Consider the following 18,508-nt stretch of genomic DNA (forward strand, 5'->3'; position numbering starts at 1 on the left):
TCTTAGCTGTGTTTATGTCTCCAAATACTTTGGACCTTATTCTCATCATATGTTAAATGAGGTCACTTGATGGTCATTAAGGCTGCTTTCTGATTTTTTCGCAAACACCCAAACAAAAGTGGGGTATGAGGGCAGAGAGAGAGGAAGGAGAGGAAGAGGCAGGACTCAGAAGAAGCAAGCTGAATAGAGGCCGTCCTTACCAGTTGCTTTTGTTTGCCTTGTTTCCTTTAATGTTTACAAATGCATCATGAGGTAATTTTATTATCCCCAGTTTATAAATAAAAAACGAGGATTTAAAGTCCAGGAACATGTCACAGAGGCAGAAAGACGAATGTCCGTGTCCTGATCTCTTTGATCCTAAACTTAAGATGCTTCTAACCATCTGGGTTGATTTGAGTGCCTTTCTTTCCATGAAGGAAATCAAACCAGTCCATCCTAAAGGAAATCAGTCCTGAATATTCATTGGAAGGACTGATGCTGAAGCTGAAGCTCCAATGTTTTGGCCACCTGATGCAAAGAGCCAGTTCATTGGAAAACACCCTGATGCTGGGAAAGATTGAAGGCAAAAGGAGAAGAGGGCGGCAGAGGAGGAGATGGTGAGACAGCATCATCAAGTGAGAGGACTTGAATCTGAGCAAACTCTGGGGGATAATGAAAGGCAGAGGAGCCTGGCGTGCTGCAGTCCATGGGATCACAAAGAGTTGGACACAACTTAATGACTGAGCAACAACAACTCCCCATGAAATTGGATTGGTGATCCATCAGCTGTGAATTATAGAATGAAATTTAGAATACTGTGAAATTTTAAATGATAGAACAAATATAAAACACCTGGCATGAAACCAAGTACATAATAGTTGCTTAATAAATATAAATCCCAATCCCTTTCGACAGCCTTAAAGTCATTACACTTGCAAATTTGACTTAATGAATTCCCAACCTTAGATACTTAATGACTTAAAGAATTAGTAAGGAAAAATGAGTTCTTTCCATTGCAAAGGCAAGTACCTATATATCTGATATCCATAAGTAGCTATCCATGTATTTATGTAAGGACATATACCCCTTTGAGTTTTAAGAGTTGACCTGGGGGCACAGCTTATTTAAGTCAAGTGACATAGTTGCTTTTTCATAGTGACCGGAATCAGCGTAACTCCTCCTTGTGTATCAGCAGGAATCACCATAACAAAGAGAACACTTACAGGTCTCTTTGGTCTCCAAGGCACTAACACAAATTTAAATAATAAACGGTTCTGTTCTTGGAAACCAGGAATGTCTTTGGGAATCCTGGAGCAGAAAACAAAATGTCTGGAAGCTGATCAAGCCCAAACTGCTACCCGGTAGAACTAGCTCAAGTAACACGGGCCGCAAATGTACCATTTAGTCCATTTTTCGCTATCACGAGACAGACACTCTGCTTTGTGCTGGTAAGTCTGTAGCCAAAGTGAATTAATCATTAGTGATTAAGAAAAATTCTCAGCAACAAAAGAGACCTCCTGTTGAGTGATAATGTAGTGTAACTTGAGCTGATGGCGGGTTACTGGATGACATCAGGAAAGGGCCTGTAGAGAAGGTGTTAACTGGTTGGATGTGAGTGGGTGGTCCTGCTTCCACACTGAGGAGGGTGTGTGGTAGCTTGGGGGCCAGCTCGCTCGCTGCCCACCTGCAGGTAAGGCAGTGTCTTACACACAGGAAAGCACTGTGAGCTAGGAGCAGCCCCTTCACACACTTGCAGAGTGGGGTACCTCACCCCGCACTCTCTGCCCGGGCAGAGCACATTCAGAAACAAAAGGCCTCTTCATTGCCTGTTTCTACTTTTTGGTCCTATAATCAGCAGGAAGAATCGTTAAGATTCAGAAGGGATGAACATCCAGAATTTAGAATTTTTCTGTCGCTTGAAATAATTTACAGTTAGAAAGTATCCAATTTGATAATACTTTCCAGATCAGCCTGGAATGCCTAAGGAGAACTGCATGTGGTCTTATTTTTTGTATTTCATTTAACTTGAAACTAAAAGGAAATGAGCTTTTTTTTTTTTAAACTCTTGGAGACCCCATAAGAAATGCAAAATCTCAAACCATCCCGCACACACTCCCCCGCCCCTACACACCGCTCTTCCTCTTTTTGGAAAGGTATGTGTTAACTGAACTAAAGATCGATTAAGTGTTTTACTATTCAAACAAGAGTATTTCTCACATAAGATATGGCTATCACAAGGCCTTTGAATTAATTCTTTTACGCATTAAATTTCTATAATTTATTCCTTTATAAGCGTAATGAGGGAGAACTTTAAGCTCTAAAAGTGAACTTTAGAATTAGAAGATTGATGTAAACAGTGACAAAGAGACAGAAGATGATAGGATTTCAGCGGCTAATTGTTCATCCTATGCACTGGCAAGCGTGCTGAGACAAGAGCCGCCAAAACATATTTCTCAAGTTCAAGTAAGAAAGTGGACGTGCACACACTGCTGTATATAAAATGGGTAACCGACAAGGACTGTCCGTACGGCAGGGAGCTCTGCTCAGTGTTGCGTGGCAGCCTGGATGGGGCAGGAGTTTGGGGGAGAATGGATCTGTGTATGTATGGCTGAGTCCCTTTGCTGCTCACCTGAATCTATCACAACATTTTTAATCGGCTATACCCCAGTACAGAATAAAAAGTCTGAAAAAAGAAGAGAGTGGATCCTTACCCAAGACAGTATGTGCATGAGTTCTGTTTAGAGTGAGTGTTCCTGGAAATGGTTGTTGACTAACCAATAAGAAGTAGAGTTGTTCTTGTACCTCCTTTATTATCATTCAGACAGAATGGAAGCTGAGAAAGTAGGACTGTAGAATGTTTACGATAATTCTTCTTTCCTTTGTAAAAGATACAATTTTACTTCCAATAAAGTGGCAGGCTACAGACAAGTAACAGGGATTGAAGGCTTGCCAGGTGGTGCTAATGGTATGCAGGAAACACAAGGGATGCGGGTTCAATCCCTGGGTCGTGAAGATACCCTGGAGAAGGAAGTGGCTACCCTCTCCAGTATGCATGCCTGGAGAATCCCATTAACAGAGGAGTTTGGTGGGTTACACACTCCATAGGGTCACAAAGAGTCGGACCTGACTGAAGCGACTGAGCATGCATGCGTGCACAGGAGGGGATGAGGCTGAAGGCTCGTCATGTTGACGGGGCTGTTAGATGCTTTCTTGGTAGTGAAGAGACTGGCAGTCTTCCTCTGGGAACTGTGATCACTCTTCTGTAGTGTCGGAAATGAGGAAAGCTCTGCTGTGGGAAGTGGTTTCTCTTCCTTCTCCGTGTGGGTGGCAGTGAGGTCTGAGCATCCAGAAATCAGAATTAGAGACATTTGTGCTTCCCTAAACCAGTATTTCCTGAAAGTGTCCCATTGTGGGTGGGGCAATGGGAGCTTATTCTCTGTGTCAGTTCTGGTCTCTGTGTCAGTTCTGGGGTTTGGGAAAAGGATCTGGAAATAAAAACTATGGACGAACTAGAGAGGGAAGAAGGGAATGCAAACGGGTTTCCAGCTTCGTTTGTATCGAACTCTGTGCTGGCCTCTCAGTGTCTTATCCAGTTCTCAGAGGAGGACTGAGTCTCAGAGAGATTAGGGAACTTGTCTGAAGTTACACAGCTAAAACAAGCAGAAGCAATCTGTCAGCTCCCAAAGCTCACACTCTCTCTACTTCATTACGCTGAACAGCAGGATACAGAAAGAACTGAAAGGCAAAACCATTCTAAATGCTCATCATCTTTCCTGGTTGAAAAATCAAGCAAGCAAACAAACAGATCTTGTTTATGTTGTTTCACTTTGTATAATGGCTTGCTTAGAAAGAGGTCTGGAGCAAGGCCTTCCAAATAAAGCTGCTTCTGTCTTTTGCTTCTTGGAGACATTCTTAAAGTGTGTCTGGGGAGATGTGGAAGATAACTATTATCATAGAAATAGTTTTGCCACCTGGGCCTGTGAGCTGACTTCCAGTTTGGAAGAATGCCTGGGATGGTAATACGGAGGCATATAGCCATGTCTATGTCACACAACTATATTACATGTAAGTCATTTAGTAACCTTTGGACTTTAGAATATCTTAATCAAAAACTCTGGCTCCAAGTCTGTGGTCCCATTCTGGGCCATAACTAAATAAATAGATTTTGAGGGTAGTGTAGAGCAATTCTTCTCACACTTCAGCATTCTACCTGTGGGATTGTCACAACACAAATTTTTGGACCACCTCCGAGTTTGTGGGGTCAGGTCGTCTGCAGTGGCATCCAAGATTTGCATGCATAGCAAGAACTTTCTCACACTCTGATGCAGGGACCATGCTTGGAACAGGTCTGGCTGAGAAAGTGAGCAGGACAGTAAAGAACTGGAAGAAGTTCTGAATATTTTCTTTTTGGCATTCAAGCTTTTTCAGCTATGAGCATGAGACTACAATTCATTCTTTTTCTTTGATGATTTCTTGATTCAATTCAGTTCGATTCAGGATATAATTTTGAGTGTCTCCTCCGTTTTGGACATGATACCATGCACTATGGATGAAATTCAATTTTAATGCCTTTAAAGAAATAAATGCTAAAGGTTCTCACAATTGTTCTAAGCTGGAGCTTAAAAACAGGTAAACCAATACTCACCACAGTATTATAGAAAAGGAAGAAAAATGAGAGCTAATCTATGACACCTTCATTTATGGATGAAGACATATTCCAGATAAATAACTTGTCCCAGTTCATACAACTTGTGGACATGGCCTGGATTCTAAATTCTATATTTTTTGTAAACAATTCAGAACACAATTCTGTGCTAGATTTTTTGGGGGAAGACACCTTTTCTGAGAAATGTTGCTTAGATACATTCTTTCCTTTCCATTCCTACTTGCACCAGCTCTTATTCACTTGTATGAATTTATCACATTTCTTTTTTGCTATTCTGATTGCCAGATCTCTGCTACCTCTGACTTATCCTGTTCCTAGTAAAGTACTCGTTTCTCTCGTGTTCATCATAGATCCTCACTCTCTTGAATGTAACTGCAGCTTTTCTGCCCAGTATCCACTATTGCTCTTACTGTTCCCCACTAGGAACCTTCAGCTCCAGACCAGACAATAACACCCAGACATCAGCCATTGTGAATTCCTCATCTTCATTATCATGGATTCACCAATTTAGAAGGTTCTTCCCCTCCCTGGGGACTCTCCCTGTGGCTTAAATGGTAAAGAATCCATCTGCCAAAGCAGGAGACACAGGAGATGAGGGTTCCATCCCTGGGTTGGAAAGATGCCCTAGAGGAGGAAATGGCAACCCACTCCAGTATCCTTGCCTGGAGAATCCCATGGACAGAGGAGCCTGGTGGGCTACAGTCCATGGGGTCACAAAGAGCTGGACACAGCTGAGAACACATGCACTGCCATCGCTCCATCATACAGGGAATCCGAAGAGAGTGTTGGCTTAGAGCATGAGCTCTACAAGACGGATCATAATGAACTCTTAGCTACAGACTTTGGACAGTGTAAACTTTTCAGACTTCATTTGGTTTCTTCATGTAGGAAAGGGGCACTTATTCACAGGTGTGTGATGGAGATTAGATAGGTGGAGATGATGCACACGAAGGGCTTCACCTGGTCCCTGGCATGTAATGAGTAGCGCTCCCTCCCTGGTCTCTGCTTCAACACTGACCCTGGAACTCACCAGCCAGAATAAATCCTCCACTGTAAATGGATAACAGATAAATGGGACTCCTCTGGTGGCTCAGAGGGTAAGGAATCTGCCTGCAATGCAGAAGACCCAGGTTCTATCCCTGGGTTGGGAAAAATCCTCTGGAGAAGGGAATGGCTACCCATTCCAGAATTCTTGCCTGGAGAATTCTAGGGACAGAGGAGCCTGGTGAGCTACGGTCTGTGGGGTCACAGAGAGTCAATCACAGCTGAGTGACTAACACTTTGTGTGCAGAGAGAAGGAAACACTTGGTAAACAGGTAATTTTTCCTGTCTGTTCTCACGCTCTCAGCGGTTTCTCACCTCACTGAGAGTCAAGACAGTGCCACGGGACTTGCGAGACTCTCACCCTGCCCCTCTTTCCCCCTGTGGCTTTGTCTCTGATTGCTCTCCTTTTGCCTTCTTCCCCAGACACACTGCTCACCTGGCCTTTTCTCCAACCCACGAGGTATCTCCTGCCTCAGAGCCACCGGCCATGCTCTTCCTCCTCCTGCAATGCTGTTCCCCCAGATATTTACATGGCTTCCTTTCTCATCCCCCAGGGCTCTGCTCACATACCACCTCTTTAGTGAAGCTCTCCCTGGCCACCTAATGTACAGTAATGACTCCCTACCCATTATTTCTAGTTACTTCCTCCTCCTTATGCTTCTCTTTAGTGTTTTTCGACATATACCATATTAAATATATTTTATATTTTATTTATTGTCTGTCTCCATATAGTCTACATTATACATATATATTTTTTACTGCTAGGACAGATAAGACAATCCATAAGCATTTAATAAATGTTTCTATAATACTTAAGGAAAAAATCTTACATCAGTAAGTATAGGACTAGAAATCTACAGATATTTATATTGGTTGTAGTGTCTCTTTGTGTATAAAAACATATTGAGTTTTTTGCTTCTACTAACCTGTCCCATTTTCACTTCCCATATTATTGGGTGTTTAAAACTTTTATGTATATTCATGTTATTTCATTTGATCCTCAAATGTTTGCAAGAATGTTATAGATATTTATGTTATTGAAATTTGCTGAATATAGGGAATGGGCTCTATTGGATTGAGGATGAAATAGTACAAATACTTTAAAAATTGTAATTTGTATCTTTGTTTAGAAATTCAAAGCAGAAATCTTAGGAGTAATTAACATTAGAATCAGTATTGTATAGAATCAAGATGTATCCTGATTTTTAAAGTCTTTCAGAAAGATAAACATTTATGCCTAAGATTTAGAGTGTAAAACTGAAGCCTTTTTTGAATACCTGGTTTTCTGTACTTGCCACGTCTACATTTCTTCTTCCTTCTTCTTGTACTCCTCATCTGTTTTCTCTTTGTTTTCCTTGTCTTCCTCCTTTACCATCTCTGTTTTCCTCCTGCTCCATAGATTTCTTATTTTACTTTGCTTTTTAAAATACTAGTTTTACGTCCTTCTAATTCCTGATGATGAGGTGTTTTACTAGTGTGTGTATGTTTTTTAAAGCATGTATAATTAAATGAAAGTAAAACTGAGACTGTGAAAATAAATAAAAAAGAAATTAAAAACAAATACTTTCTCCCCTGGAAAAAAATTTCAGAATGAATTAAATGTCTCTAGAGAGTTGAGATCAAACTGATGGATCTGTTCAGTGGTAGAGGATGGGATGACCCTGGGTGGATGGAGGGAATTAACTTTTGTCCTGGGCAAAACCAAAACAAAATAGCTGATTATTCATTAATCCAATTACCAAATATATATATTCATACTGTCTTAAGTCTTTTGGTGCTCAATCCCGAAGTCATGTCCAACTCTTTGCAGCCCCGTGGACTGTAGCTTGCCAGGCTTCTCTGTCCCTGGAATTTCCCAGGCATGGATACTGGAGAGGGATGCCACTTCCTCCTCCAGGGGATCTTCCCAACCCAGGGATCAAACACATGTCTCTTGCATCTCCTGCATTGGCAGGCAGGTTCTTTAACCATGGAGCCACCTGAGATGCTCAAGTATTCTGGGAGACACTGAAAAATATTAAAACATGCTCTTAGTCTGTAAGGAGTTAATAATATATGGATATAATTGATGTGTTAAACTGCAATTGGTATTAAAATAATGCAATTAATTATAACTTTCACTCAAGTGGAAGTTTCCTGTTTGATCTAAATATTGACTTCAGGAACCTGCTCAGGCTGCAGTGATCATCACTGCAGTGAAGTTGGGTGTCTAAGCATAGTCTCACCTTGCCTGCATGACCAGAGGGGTCCCCCTAATGGTTGCACAGTTCCCCGAAGCTCAAATGGGGCTTCTTAAGAACAGAAACAGGAACTCCTCTGGCCCTGTGCCCAATCCTGCTAGTCCCATCTCCTCTACGATCCTAGAACAATGGCTTTTTAAAGTTATATAACTAGCAAATCCTGTGTCCTTCATACTCCTTTGGAGCTTTGGTCTACAGATATATTGAGTATTGACTCACAAACAGATATGGGCGAGTCTTATTCTAAATTGAGCAGCAGCATCAGGTACTGTAGGGACTTGGGTCCTTATATCTATATGGACAAGCAGCTGTGAGCTTCCAGTGGGTAGATATAGTGAACAAACGTCTATGTGATGGGATTTCAGGATCACCAAGGAAAATTCGCTACCACCTGCCTCTTCTCCATTGTGCCTTAAGTTCCATTGTTCACATTAGTGTCCTTAAAATAAGGCTTTGCCTTGTTAAATTGCACGCTTTTTATGGGAATACTAGCATCCTCACATCTTACCTGTCACAGGAGGTTATGGTAGCAGAAATTTCCGCCTTGCTTGAAGTATCTCATGGAAATATAATCAAATGAAAAAGTTTTGGAGAGTCTGAGAAAGGGAAGTGGATTCTCTTTTCAGTTTTCCCTTCAAATCGTTCATCCTTTTTGCTTTTCTCCTTCTGACAGAGTGGCATCACTGTTGGCAGTTACTCTGATTCTTTCTCCAGAATGATCTTGAAATTAGCCCTCTTACATCATAGCCAAAGAGTCAATAAGCTGTGAGGAAAACAGCCCAGAGGAAAACTGATTTCCTTTAGATACAGAAAACAGAGTTCATTTTGGTGGTAAAACTCAGTGTCCAGAGGGATTTGCATGAAATGTCTTCTGTTGGTAGTTAAGGAAGGATGGTTCAAGATGGGTGTGTGTGTGTGTGTGTGTGTGTGTGTGTGTGTGTATGAGTGTGTGTGTTAGGTGTAGAGAAAGGAACGTGTGGGATATAAAAGCACAAAAGTTACGAAATGGTGGAACTTGATTTGTGGAACTTCAGGAAGGCTGCCAATGGTATTTATGTTGTTAGAGAGAAACTCTAGGTCAGAATTGGTCCTGGAATTTGGGCCTACAGATATTTCAGCTCTTGTCAGGAAAAGAAATGCAAACACTGGTTTGGATATTACAGCTGATGCTAAATCAATCATGAACATATTGAGCCACAAAAATTCAAAAACTTAATTGGTTTTTGAAGCTTCATACTTGAAATAAATTTATGCATAGACACATAGTTGAAAATTTGAAGTAATAGGTAATTTTTCACATGCTAATATTTAAATGAAATGCATGGATCTTAACCGTTCAGTTCTCTGGGTTTTGACAAAGGTACATACCATGTGGCACTTGCCAAAGCAAGATGGGGCACTCATCCCTCACTCCAGAGGGTGTGTCTCCTGTCTATTTCCAACCAATGCACAACTACACCCACCTTCCCCAGACCTTCCCCATTTTCTTATTTCTATTGTCCTAGATTAGTTTTATCTGTCTTTCAACTTCATATAAATGAAATGACAAAATATGCATTATTTTGTACCTGGCTTTTAAAAATCAATACAGTGTTTATGAGATTTATACCTATTGAATGTATGACTAGTTTATTCCTTTTTATGACTGAGTGGTTTTCCATTGCATGACTATATTAGTCACTGAAATAAATAGATAAACTATTGATATCTATATCTGTGTCTATCTTCCAGACAATAGAATCAATATGTATAAAGAGATTTATTTTAAAGAAATGACTCATGTGATTGTGGAGAATGTAGTCTATCAGTTTTTCCTTTCAATGCCCAGTAAATGTTTATTGTGTACAGTATATTATGGACAAAATTCTGTAGAGATTGTATTTTACTATCTTCTTCTGAAGAATATTAATTATTCTTTAGCAGGCAGTTCAACTACTGGCTGAGAATTTTGAACTTATGGAGGCTTGATTTTAGGCTTTGTTAGGGAAAGTACATTTTGGTTTTTCCTTCTTCCGGGATAAGTTTCCTGGTCTTGGGATATTGTTTTTACTCCTAAGACATGGCACTTTGTGAAGCCCTGGAAAGCCTGAGGTTATTACAGTCTGCTCTTTGTATGAATTGTCACTGTATACTCTGTCTCCTGTTTTGTAGACAGCAGTTTAAATCTCCAGTCAACAATATCTTTTTCTGTCTCCCAGAATAATGGAAATAAAAACAAAAATAAACAAATGGAAACTACCTAAATTCAAACACTTTTGCACAGCAAAGGAAACAACAAAACAAAAAGGCAACCCACAGTTGGCATAAAATATTTGCAAATGATGTGGCCAACAAGAGATTAGTCTCCATAATTTATAAACAGCTCATGATGCTTATCATCATCAAAGTAGACAACACAATCAAAAAAATGGACAGAAGATCTAAACAGATATTTCTCCAAAGAAGACATACAGATGGCCAAGAGGTGCATGAAAAGATGTTCAACATTGCTAATCATTAGAAAAATGCAAATCAAAACTACAATGAGATATCGCTTCACACCAGCCAGAATGGCTATCATCAAAAAATCCACAAACAATGAATCCTGGAGAGGATGTGGACAGAAGGGAACCCTCCTATACTGGTGGTGTGAATGTAAGTTGGTACAGCCACTATGAAGAACAATATAGAGGTTCCTTAAATAATGCCGTTTGTAGCCACATGGACGACCTAGAGATTGTCATAGTGAGTGAAGTAAGTCAGACAGAGAAGGAGAAAAATTGTATGACATGCTTTATAAGTGGAGTCTAAAAAGAAATGATACAAATGAACTTACAGAAGAGAAAGAGGCTCACAGACTTAGAGAATGAACTTATGGTTGCCAGGGGGAAGGAGGGAAGGGACAGTTGGGATGGACATGTACATAACTGCTGTGTACAAATGGATAACCAACAAGGACCTTTTATACAGCACATGAGACCCTACTCAATATTATGTGGCAGCCTGGATGGGAGGGGAGTTTAGGGGAAAATGGATACGTGTGTGTGTATGGCTGAGTCCCTTTGATGTTCACCTGAAACTATCGTAACATTGTTAATCAGCTATACCCCAATACATAAAAAGTTAAAAAAAAATATCTCTGGTCAATCCTTTGAGCTGGCCTACTTTTGATTTCCACTGTGCTTCTTGGGGCAAACCACATGGACCACAGATCAGGGCTCAGTCAAGGGTTTGAGGGGACTTTTACTCAGATTTTGAGGCTACTTGCTCTTTGGCTCCCCCCTTTCTGGTATTGCCCTCCTTAATTTCTACTTCTTTGGAAGTTCTGAATCATAATTGCTGACATCTCAACCCAATGAGACCTTAGTTTTCTGCTTGAGTGTCTGGCTTTTTTCACTCCATATAATGTTTCTGAGATGTATCCATGCTGTGTGTATGAATAGCTTGTTACCTTTTATGACTGAGTAGCTTTCCATTGTATGACTGTATCTGTGTCTATAGCTGTTAAGTTGGCCAAAAATTTGTTTGGGTTTTTCCATAAGCTCTTACCTATTTCCTCTTAGAGGAAAACATAGGCAGAACACTTGATGACATAAATGAAAGCAAGATCCTCTATGACCCACCTCCTAGAGTAATGGAAATAAAAACAAAAGTAAACAAGTGGGACCTGATTAAACCTAAAACTTTTGCACAGCAAAGGAAACTATAAGCAAGGTGAAAAGACAACCTTCAGAATGGGAGAAAATAATAGCTAATAATACAACTGACAAAGGATTAATTTCAAAAATATACAAGCAGCTCATACAACTCAATGCCAGAAAAACAAACAACCCAATCAAAAAGTGGGAAGAAGACCTAAACAGACATTTCTCCAAAGAAGACATACAGATGGCTAACAAACACAGGAAAAGATGTTCAACATCGCTCATTATTAGAGAAATGCAAATCAAAACTACAATGAGATATCACCTCATACTGGTTAGAATGGCCATCATAAAAAAGTCTACAAGCAATGAATGCTGGAGAGGGTGTGGAGAAAAGGGAACAGTTTTGCACTGTTGGTGGGAATGTAAATTGATACAGCCACTATGGAAGACAGTATGGAGAAACCTTAAAACACTAGAAATAAAACCACCATATGACCCAGCAACCCCACTCCTAGGCATGTACCCTGAGGAAACCAAAATTGAAAAAGACACATGTATACCATTGTTCATTGCAACACTATTTATAATAGCTAGAACATGGAAGCAACCTAGATGTCCATTGACAGATGAATAGATAAGGAAGTAGAGGTACATATACACAATGGAATACTACTCAAGCATTAAAAGGAATGCATTTTGAGTCAGTTCTAATGAAGTGGATGAACCTAGAGCCTATTATACAGAGTGAAGTAAGTCAGAAAGAGAAAGATAAATATTGTATTCTAATGCATGTATGCAGAATGTATAAAAATGGTACTGAAGAACTTATTTATAGGATAGTAATGGGAAAAAATAAAGTATATAATATGATACATAACTGCTTATAGATATAAAATTTTATACTTGAAAAGGAAAAAAAACAAAAGAATTGGCCTTTTGCTTGAGTTCTAACCACTCTGCAATAAACATTCCAGAAAGTGCTGTATTGCAGAATGCCCATAAGCATGCATATCACCCAGTGCAATTCCCTTTTCTCAAAGATAGACTCCTCACCAGTTTTCTGTTTTTTTTTTTTGTTGTTGTTGTTGTTGTTCTTGTTGTTGTCTAACACTGTGAAATGCCAGGCTCGGTGAATCACAACCTGGAATCAAGATTTCCAGGAGAAATGTCAGCAACCTCAGATATGCAGATAATACCACACTAATGGCAGAAAGTGAAGAGGAACTAAGTAGGCTCTTGATGAGGGTGAAAGAGGAGTGTGAAAAAGCTGGTTTAAAACTCACCATTCAAAAAACCAAGATCATGGCAGCCGGTCACATCACTTCATGGCATATAGATGAGGAAACAATAGAAACAGTGAAAGACTTTATTTTCTTGTGCTCCAAAGTCAATGTGGACAGTGACTCTAGCTATGAAATGAAAAGACACTTTCTCCTTGGAAGGAAAGCTATGACAAATCTAGAAAATGTACTAAAAGGCAGAGACATCACTTTGAAGACAAATGTCATATAGTCAAAGCAATGGTTTTCCCAGTAGTCATTTTTAGATGTGATAATTGGCCCATAAAGAAGGCTGAGCACCAAATAATTGAATTGTGGTGCTGGAGAAGACTCTTTTGAGAGTTCCTTGGACTGAAAGGGGATCAAACCAGTCAATCCTAAAGAAAATCAACCCTGAATATTCATTGGAAGGACTGATGCTGAAGCTGAAACTTCAATACTTTGGCCGCCTGTTGCAAAGACAGGACTCATTGAAAAAGACTCTGATGCTGGGAAAGATTGAGGGCCAAAGGAGAAAGGGGCAACAGGATGAGGTGATTAGAGAGCATCACCAATTCAATGGACATGAATTTGAGGAAACTGGGAGACAGATGAAGACAGAGGAGTCTGGTATGCTGCAGTCCATGGGGTCACAAAGAGTCAGACAGGATTTGGCAACTGAACAACAGTTACAACAAATGCCTTCACACTGTTTTTATTAAAATGTCTGTTTTGAGTTTATGATTGTTACCTATAGGAGGATCATTCCCACACAGGTCACTCTACCATCAGGTTTTCAGAATTGGAACTTTTCTCTTTTTTTAAGGTATACTCTTTATGTTTAGTCTTCAACAGTTTCACTAAGACATGACTAGGTGTGAGTTTTTAGAATTAGTGTTTGCTAAGATGTTTAACTGATATAGGTCAATGTCTTTCATCAATTTTTGAACATTTCTGGTCATTATCTCTTCTTAATGATTTACTTTTCTGTTTTTTCTTGTTGTTGTATTAATTAATTCTCTCTTTTCTCTTCTTGTGAAACTTCCATTAATGTATGTCAGAAAGTTTGGTATCACCACATAGACCTTGAATATTCTCTTCTTTTTCTTTTTGTACATCAGTTTTGATCATTTTAGTTGATCTGTATTCAAGAAAATGACTTTTGAAAATCCACTGTGTCCAGTTTCCTGATTAGCCACTGAAACTGTGGTATTGGAGAAGACTCTTGAGAGTCCTTTGGACTGCAAGGGGGTCCATCCTAAAGCGGATCAATCCTGGGTGTTCATTGGAAGGACTGATGCTGAAGCTGAAACTCCGATACTTTCACCACCTCATGCAAAGAGCTGACTCATTGGAAAAGACCCCGATGCTGGGAAAGATTGAGGGCAGGAGGAGAAGGGGACTACAGAGGATGAGACAATGGGATGGCATCACTGACTCGATGAACATGAGTTTGGGTGAACTCTGGGAGTTGGTGATGGACAGGGAGGCCTGGCGTGCTGCAGTTCTTGGGGTCACAAAGAGTTGGACATGACTGAGCGACTGAACTGAACTGAAACTTTTTATTTCTGATACTACATTTTTTTTTTTATTTCTAGCATTTACTTGTATTTGTGTTTTTTAAATAGTTTCCATCTTTTTGTTGTATTTCATCAACTGTTTCCATGTGTTGAATGCCATTCCCACTAGATTCTTTATAATATTTATTATAATATTTTGAAGTGCCTGTGATAATTCCAACGTGCCATCTGTGGGCTTGTTTCTATTGACTATTTATAATTTTAAACAGATCACTTCTCACTTTGGATGTTTCAAAATTCTGGACTTTATAATGGGGATTGAGATTTAAAGGACAGTAAAGACTGAAGTAATATTATTTACTACCCTCTGCCCCTGAATCAAGACATTTTTCTGTCAAGCCTCGAGGACTGACAACTAAATCAGTATAACCTGGTTAATTTCAGCTGTCTCTGCTTTGCTAAAGTTTTACTAAGATTTAGATCACTCACTACTGGCTTCAAACATTTTGAGGGCTGGATCAGGACTTTCCCTTCACGAGGACTCGAATCTGAGCTCTGGCAAGATCTCAAAGCTCTCCTCATACTTTAAAGCCAAATTACTTTCTGTACCCTGGCTGCTAGACTTTTTAATTGCTCAGAGTACTCCTGGTTATTTATTCATGCTCTTAGTGCTCTCACCTTTGGGAGATCTCTCTTCATCTTCCTGTCTCACCACCAAACTTCAGCAGCAATTGCTGGCATCCACCGAGAGCCTTAAGTGCTTCAGATGGACTTGCCGGGTCCCCAGTCCTCCACACGGGTGCTTCTTGTAGGGAAGGCCCTGCATGCCTCGCCCTGTCCCCAGCTGTATGTTCACTTGCAGGAACTCTATGAGGAAATGGCGGGCTGGAGTGACTTGCTCTGAGACCAGGGCTCCTGACGATTCTAATTCATCGCACCAGCCCTCGCTTGGTCACTGAGAGAACTGAGTTTGGACAGTTTCTTCTTACTCTAGTCTGTGGTGGTTTTCTCCTCTTTCTACTCCATTCCCTCACAGAGGAAAGCAGTTTGGCTCAAATCTCTACCAGGAAGGGCTCAACACATTTTGGCTTTTGTTCCTTTAGGTTTCTTTCCATCCTCAACTTTCTGAAGATTTTAAACTATGGAGTTTATGCCATGTATTCTCATTGGGGCTGGTCTCCTGTGATTTTTTACATGTTTCTTTGCAGCACAAGTCCCAGTTCAATTTAATGTCCATTACAAAATAATTTAGGGCTTCCCTGGTGGCTCAGAGGTTAAAGCGTCTGCCTGCAACGCGGGAGACCAAATAATTTAATAAATGCTCTTACTTGAATGGAGTTAGGGTAAAGATTGTTTCAAATCCATAAAAGATGAAGGTCAATTTTACAGAAATTCTTTATGGTCAGGGAACCTATCTTTGAGAAATTCATGGCCTCATACAGAATTAAAAATTTATTTTGATAGAGTGAGAGAAAGAGATGATAAGAACAGATTACTAAATCTTGTAAAACAGACAATGATATTCTTTTTTAAAAGAAATATTTATACTTTATCTCATTAAGTAAGAATATATGTTAAAACAGACATACATGTATATACATATACATTTATACATATATATTAAACTCTTTAAGAAGGAATTTTATACTTCATCCCACTTAACATTAATACACACTCATTATTAAAAAATTAAAAGGCATAGAAATATGTAAAATAGTATTTCCTTTGCTCTTTAAAGATGATCACTGTGAACTTTTTTTGTGTGTGTGTATATATATATATATATATATATTTTTTTTTTTTTTTTTTTTTGGCCCCTACTTTTGAATTATCTATAGGGGCTTCCCAGGTGGTGCTAGTGGTAAAGAACCTGCCTGCCAATGTAGGAGACACAGGTTTGATCCCTGGGTGAGGGAAGATCCCCTGGAGAGGGCTTGGCCAACCCACTTCATTCTTGCTGGAGAATTCCATGGATAGAGGAGCCTGGCAGGCTATGGGATTGCAGAGTTGGACATGACTGAAGTGACTTAGCATGCAATACACAGAACTATCTAGACCTTTTTTAAGAATAGAAATTACATTAGTAGTTGTACAACACGGTGTTTTAGTTAACATACATGGACAGAATGTCATTCCATTAAATTCTTTCCTAACCAATTATTTTCTCCAGAAAGCATCCCTAACTGTGGTGCATTAAGCAAAATTGAAATAACAAAGAATTAATCTCCCAAATATACAGGCAACTCATGTGGCTCAAACCAGAAAAATAAACGACCCAATCAAAAAATGGGCCAAAGAACTAAACAGACATTTCTCTGAAGAAGACATACAGATGGCTAACAAACACTTGAAAATATGCTAAGCATCACTCATTATCAGAGAAATGCAAATCAAAACCACAATGAGGTACCATTACACGCCAGTCAGAATGGGTGCCATCAAAAAGCCTACAAACAATAAATGCTGGAGAGAGTGTGGAGAAAAGGGAACCGTCTTACACTGTTGATGGGAATGCAAACTAGTACAGCCACTATGGGGAACAGTGTGGAGATTCCTTAAAAACCTGTTTAAATAGAACTGCCATATGACCCACTGATGGGCATACACACTGAGGAAACCAGAATTGAAAGAGACACATGTACCCCAGTGTTCATAACAGCACTGTTTACAGTAGCTAGGACGTGGAAGCAAACTAGATGTCATCGGCAGACGAATGGATAAGAAAGTTGCAGTACATATGCTGCTGCTGCTGCTAAGTCACTTCAGCTGTGTCCGACTCTGCGACCCCATAGACGGCAGCCCACCAGGCTCCGCCATCCCTGGGATTCTTCAGGCAAGAACACTGGAGTGGGTTGCCATTTCCTTCTCCAATGTATGAAAGTGAAAAGTGAAAGTGAAGTCGCTCAGTTGTATCCGACTCTTAGCAACCCCACGGACTGCAGGCTACCAGGCTCATCCATCCATGGGATTTTCCAGGCAAGAGTACTGGAGTGGGTTGCACAGTGAAATATCACTCAGCTATAAAAAAAACAGCACATTTGAGTCATTTCTAATGAGGTAGATGAAACTGGAGCCTATTATACAGAGTGAAGTAAGCCAGAAAGAGAAACACCGATACAGTATCTTAACACATATATATGGAATTTAGAAAGATGGTAATGACGACCCTATATGCAAGACAGAAAAGAGACACAGATGTAAAGAATAGACTTTTGGCTATGTCAGAGAAGGCAAGTGTGGGACAATATGAGAGAATAACATCAAAACGTGTATATTACCATATGTAAAATAGATGACCAGTGCAAATTCGATGCATGAAGCAGGGCACCCAAAGCTGGTGCTCTGGGACAACCCAGAGGGATGGGGTGGGGAGGGAGCTGGGAGGGGCTTCAGGATGGTGGGAGACATGTACACTCATGGTGGATTCATGTCAATGTGTCACAAAAACCACCACAATATGTAAAGTAATTATCTGCCAATTAAATAAATAAAATTTTTAAAAAAGAAGCATTACCAAGGGGAAAAAAGAAATTACATTAACAATTATACAACACAGTGTGTTTTAGTTGACATACATGGAGAGAATGTCACTCCATTATGCATTTTCCTACCCAATTATTTTCTCCAGAAAGCATTCCTAACTATAGTACATTAAGCAAAATTGAAATCATCCATTTTCACTTTATTTTTTTCCAGAATATCACTTAAGCTCACCCAACTCTGTTCCCTATGGTAGTGGTTTGTCCCATGTTTCTCAGATGTCTTATAGCCTGCACTAGCTATGCATTTCCTTCCACCCAGATACCACAATGGGGACACTTGTTAGCAATGACACTGCGTCCCATACCAGGATTTGTCTGAGCTCCACCTGCCGTCAGTGAAGTGAAGGGGTTCTCATTGCCAACTGGCAACAAGAGATTCAGTTCTAAAATCCTGTCTTAGCATTTGCTTTCTTAGACCATACATGCAACATTGCCTACAATAAGTTAGGTCTCTTGAGAGCAAATTCTGTGATGAAGCTTAGCATGCAGAATATTTGTTATGTAGAGCTCTGGGGAGAAGAGGGATCGGGGTGATGGGGCAGACGCTGACCTGGCTCAGAATCAACAGTACCTCCCATGGTGGTTTTATTTCCATGGTGACTATGGCTCCCTGATGACCGAGTGAACTGTCC

General features: G+C 40.0%; 1 long non-coding RNA gene across 1 annotated transcript in view; it reads left to right on the forward strand.

Annotated features, from left to right (window-relative positions):
* LOC133069007 (uncharacterized) overlaps window positions 1-18,508 on the forward strand; it is a 188,212-nt gene that overhangs the window by 49,670 nt on the left and 120,034 nt on the right. The window lies entirely within an intron of this gene.

Source organism: Dama dama, chromosome 14 (assembly GCF_033118175.1).
Source record: "Dama dama isolate Ldn47 chromosome 14, ASM3311817v1, whole genome shotgun sequence".
Taxonomy (NCBI): domain Eukaryota; kingdom Metazoa; phylum Chordata; class Mammalia; order Artiodactyla; family Cervidae; genus Dama; species Dama dama.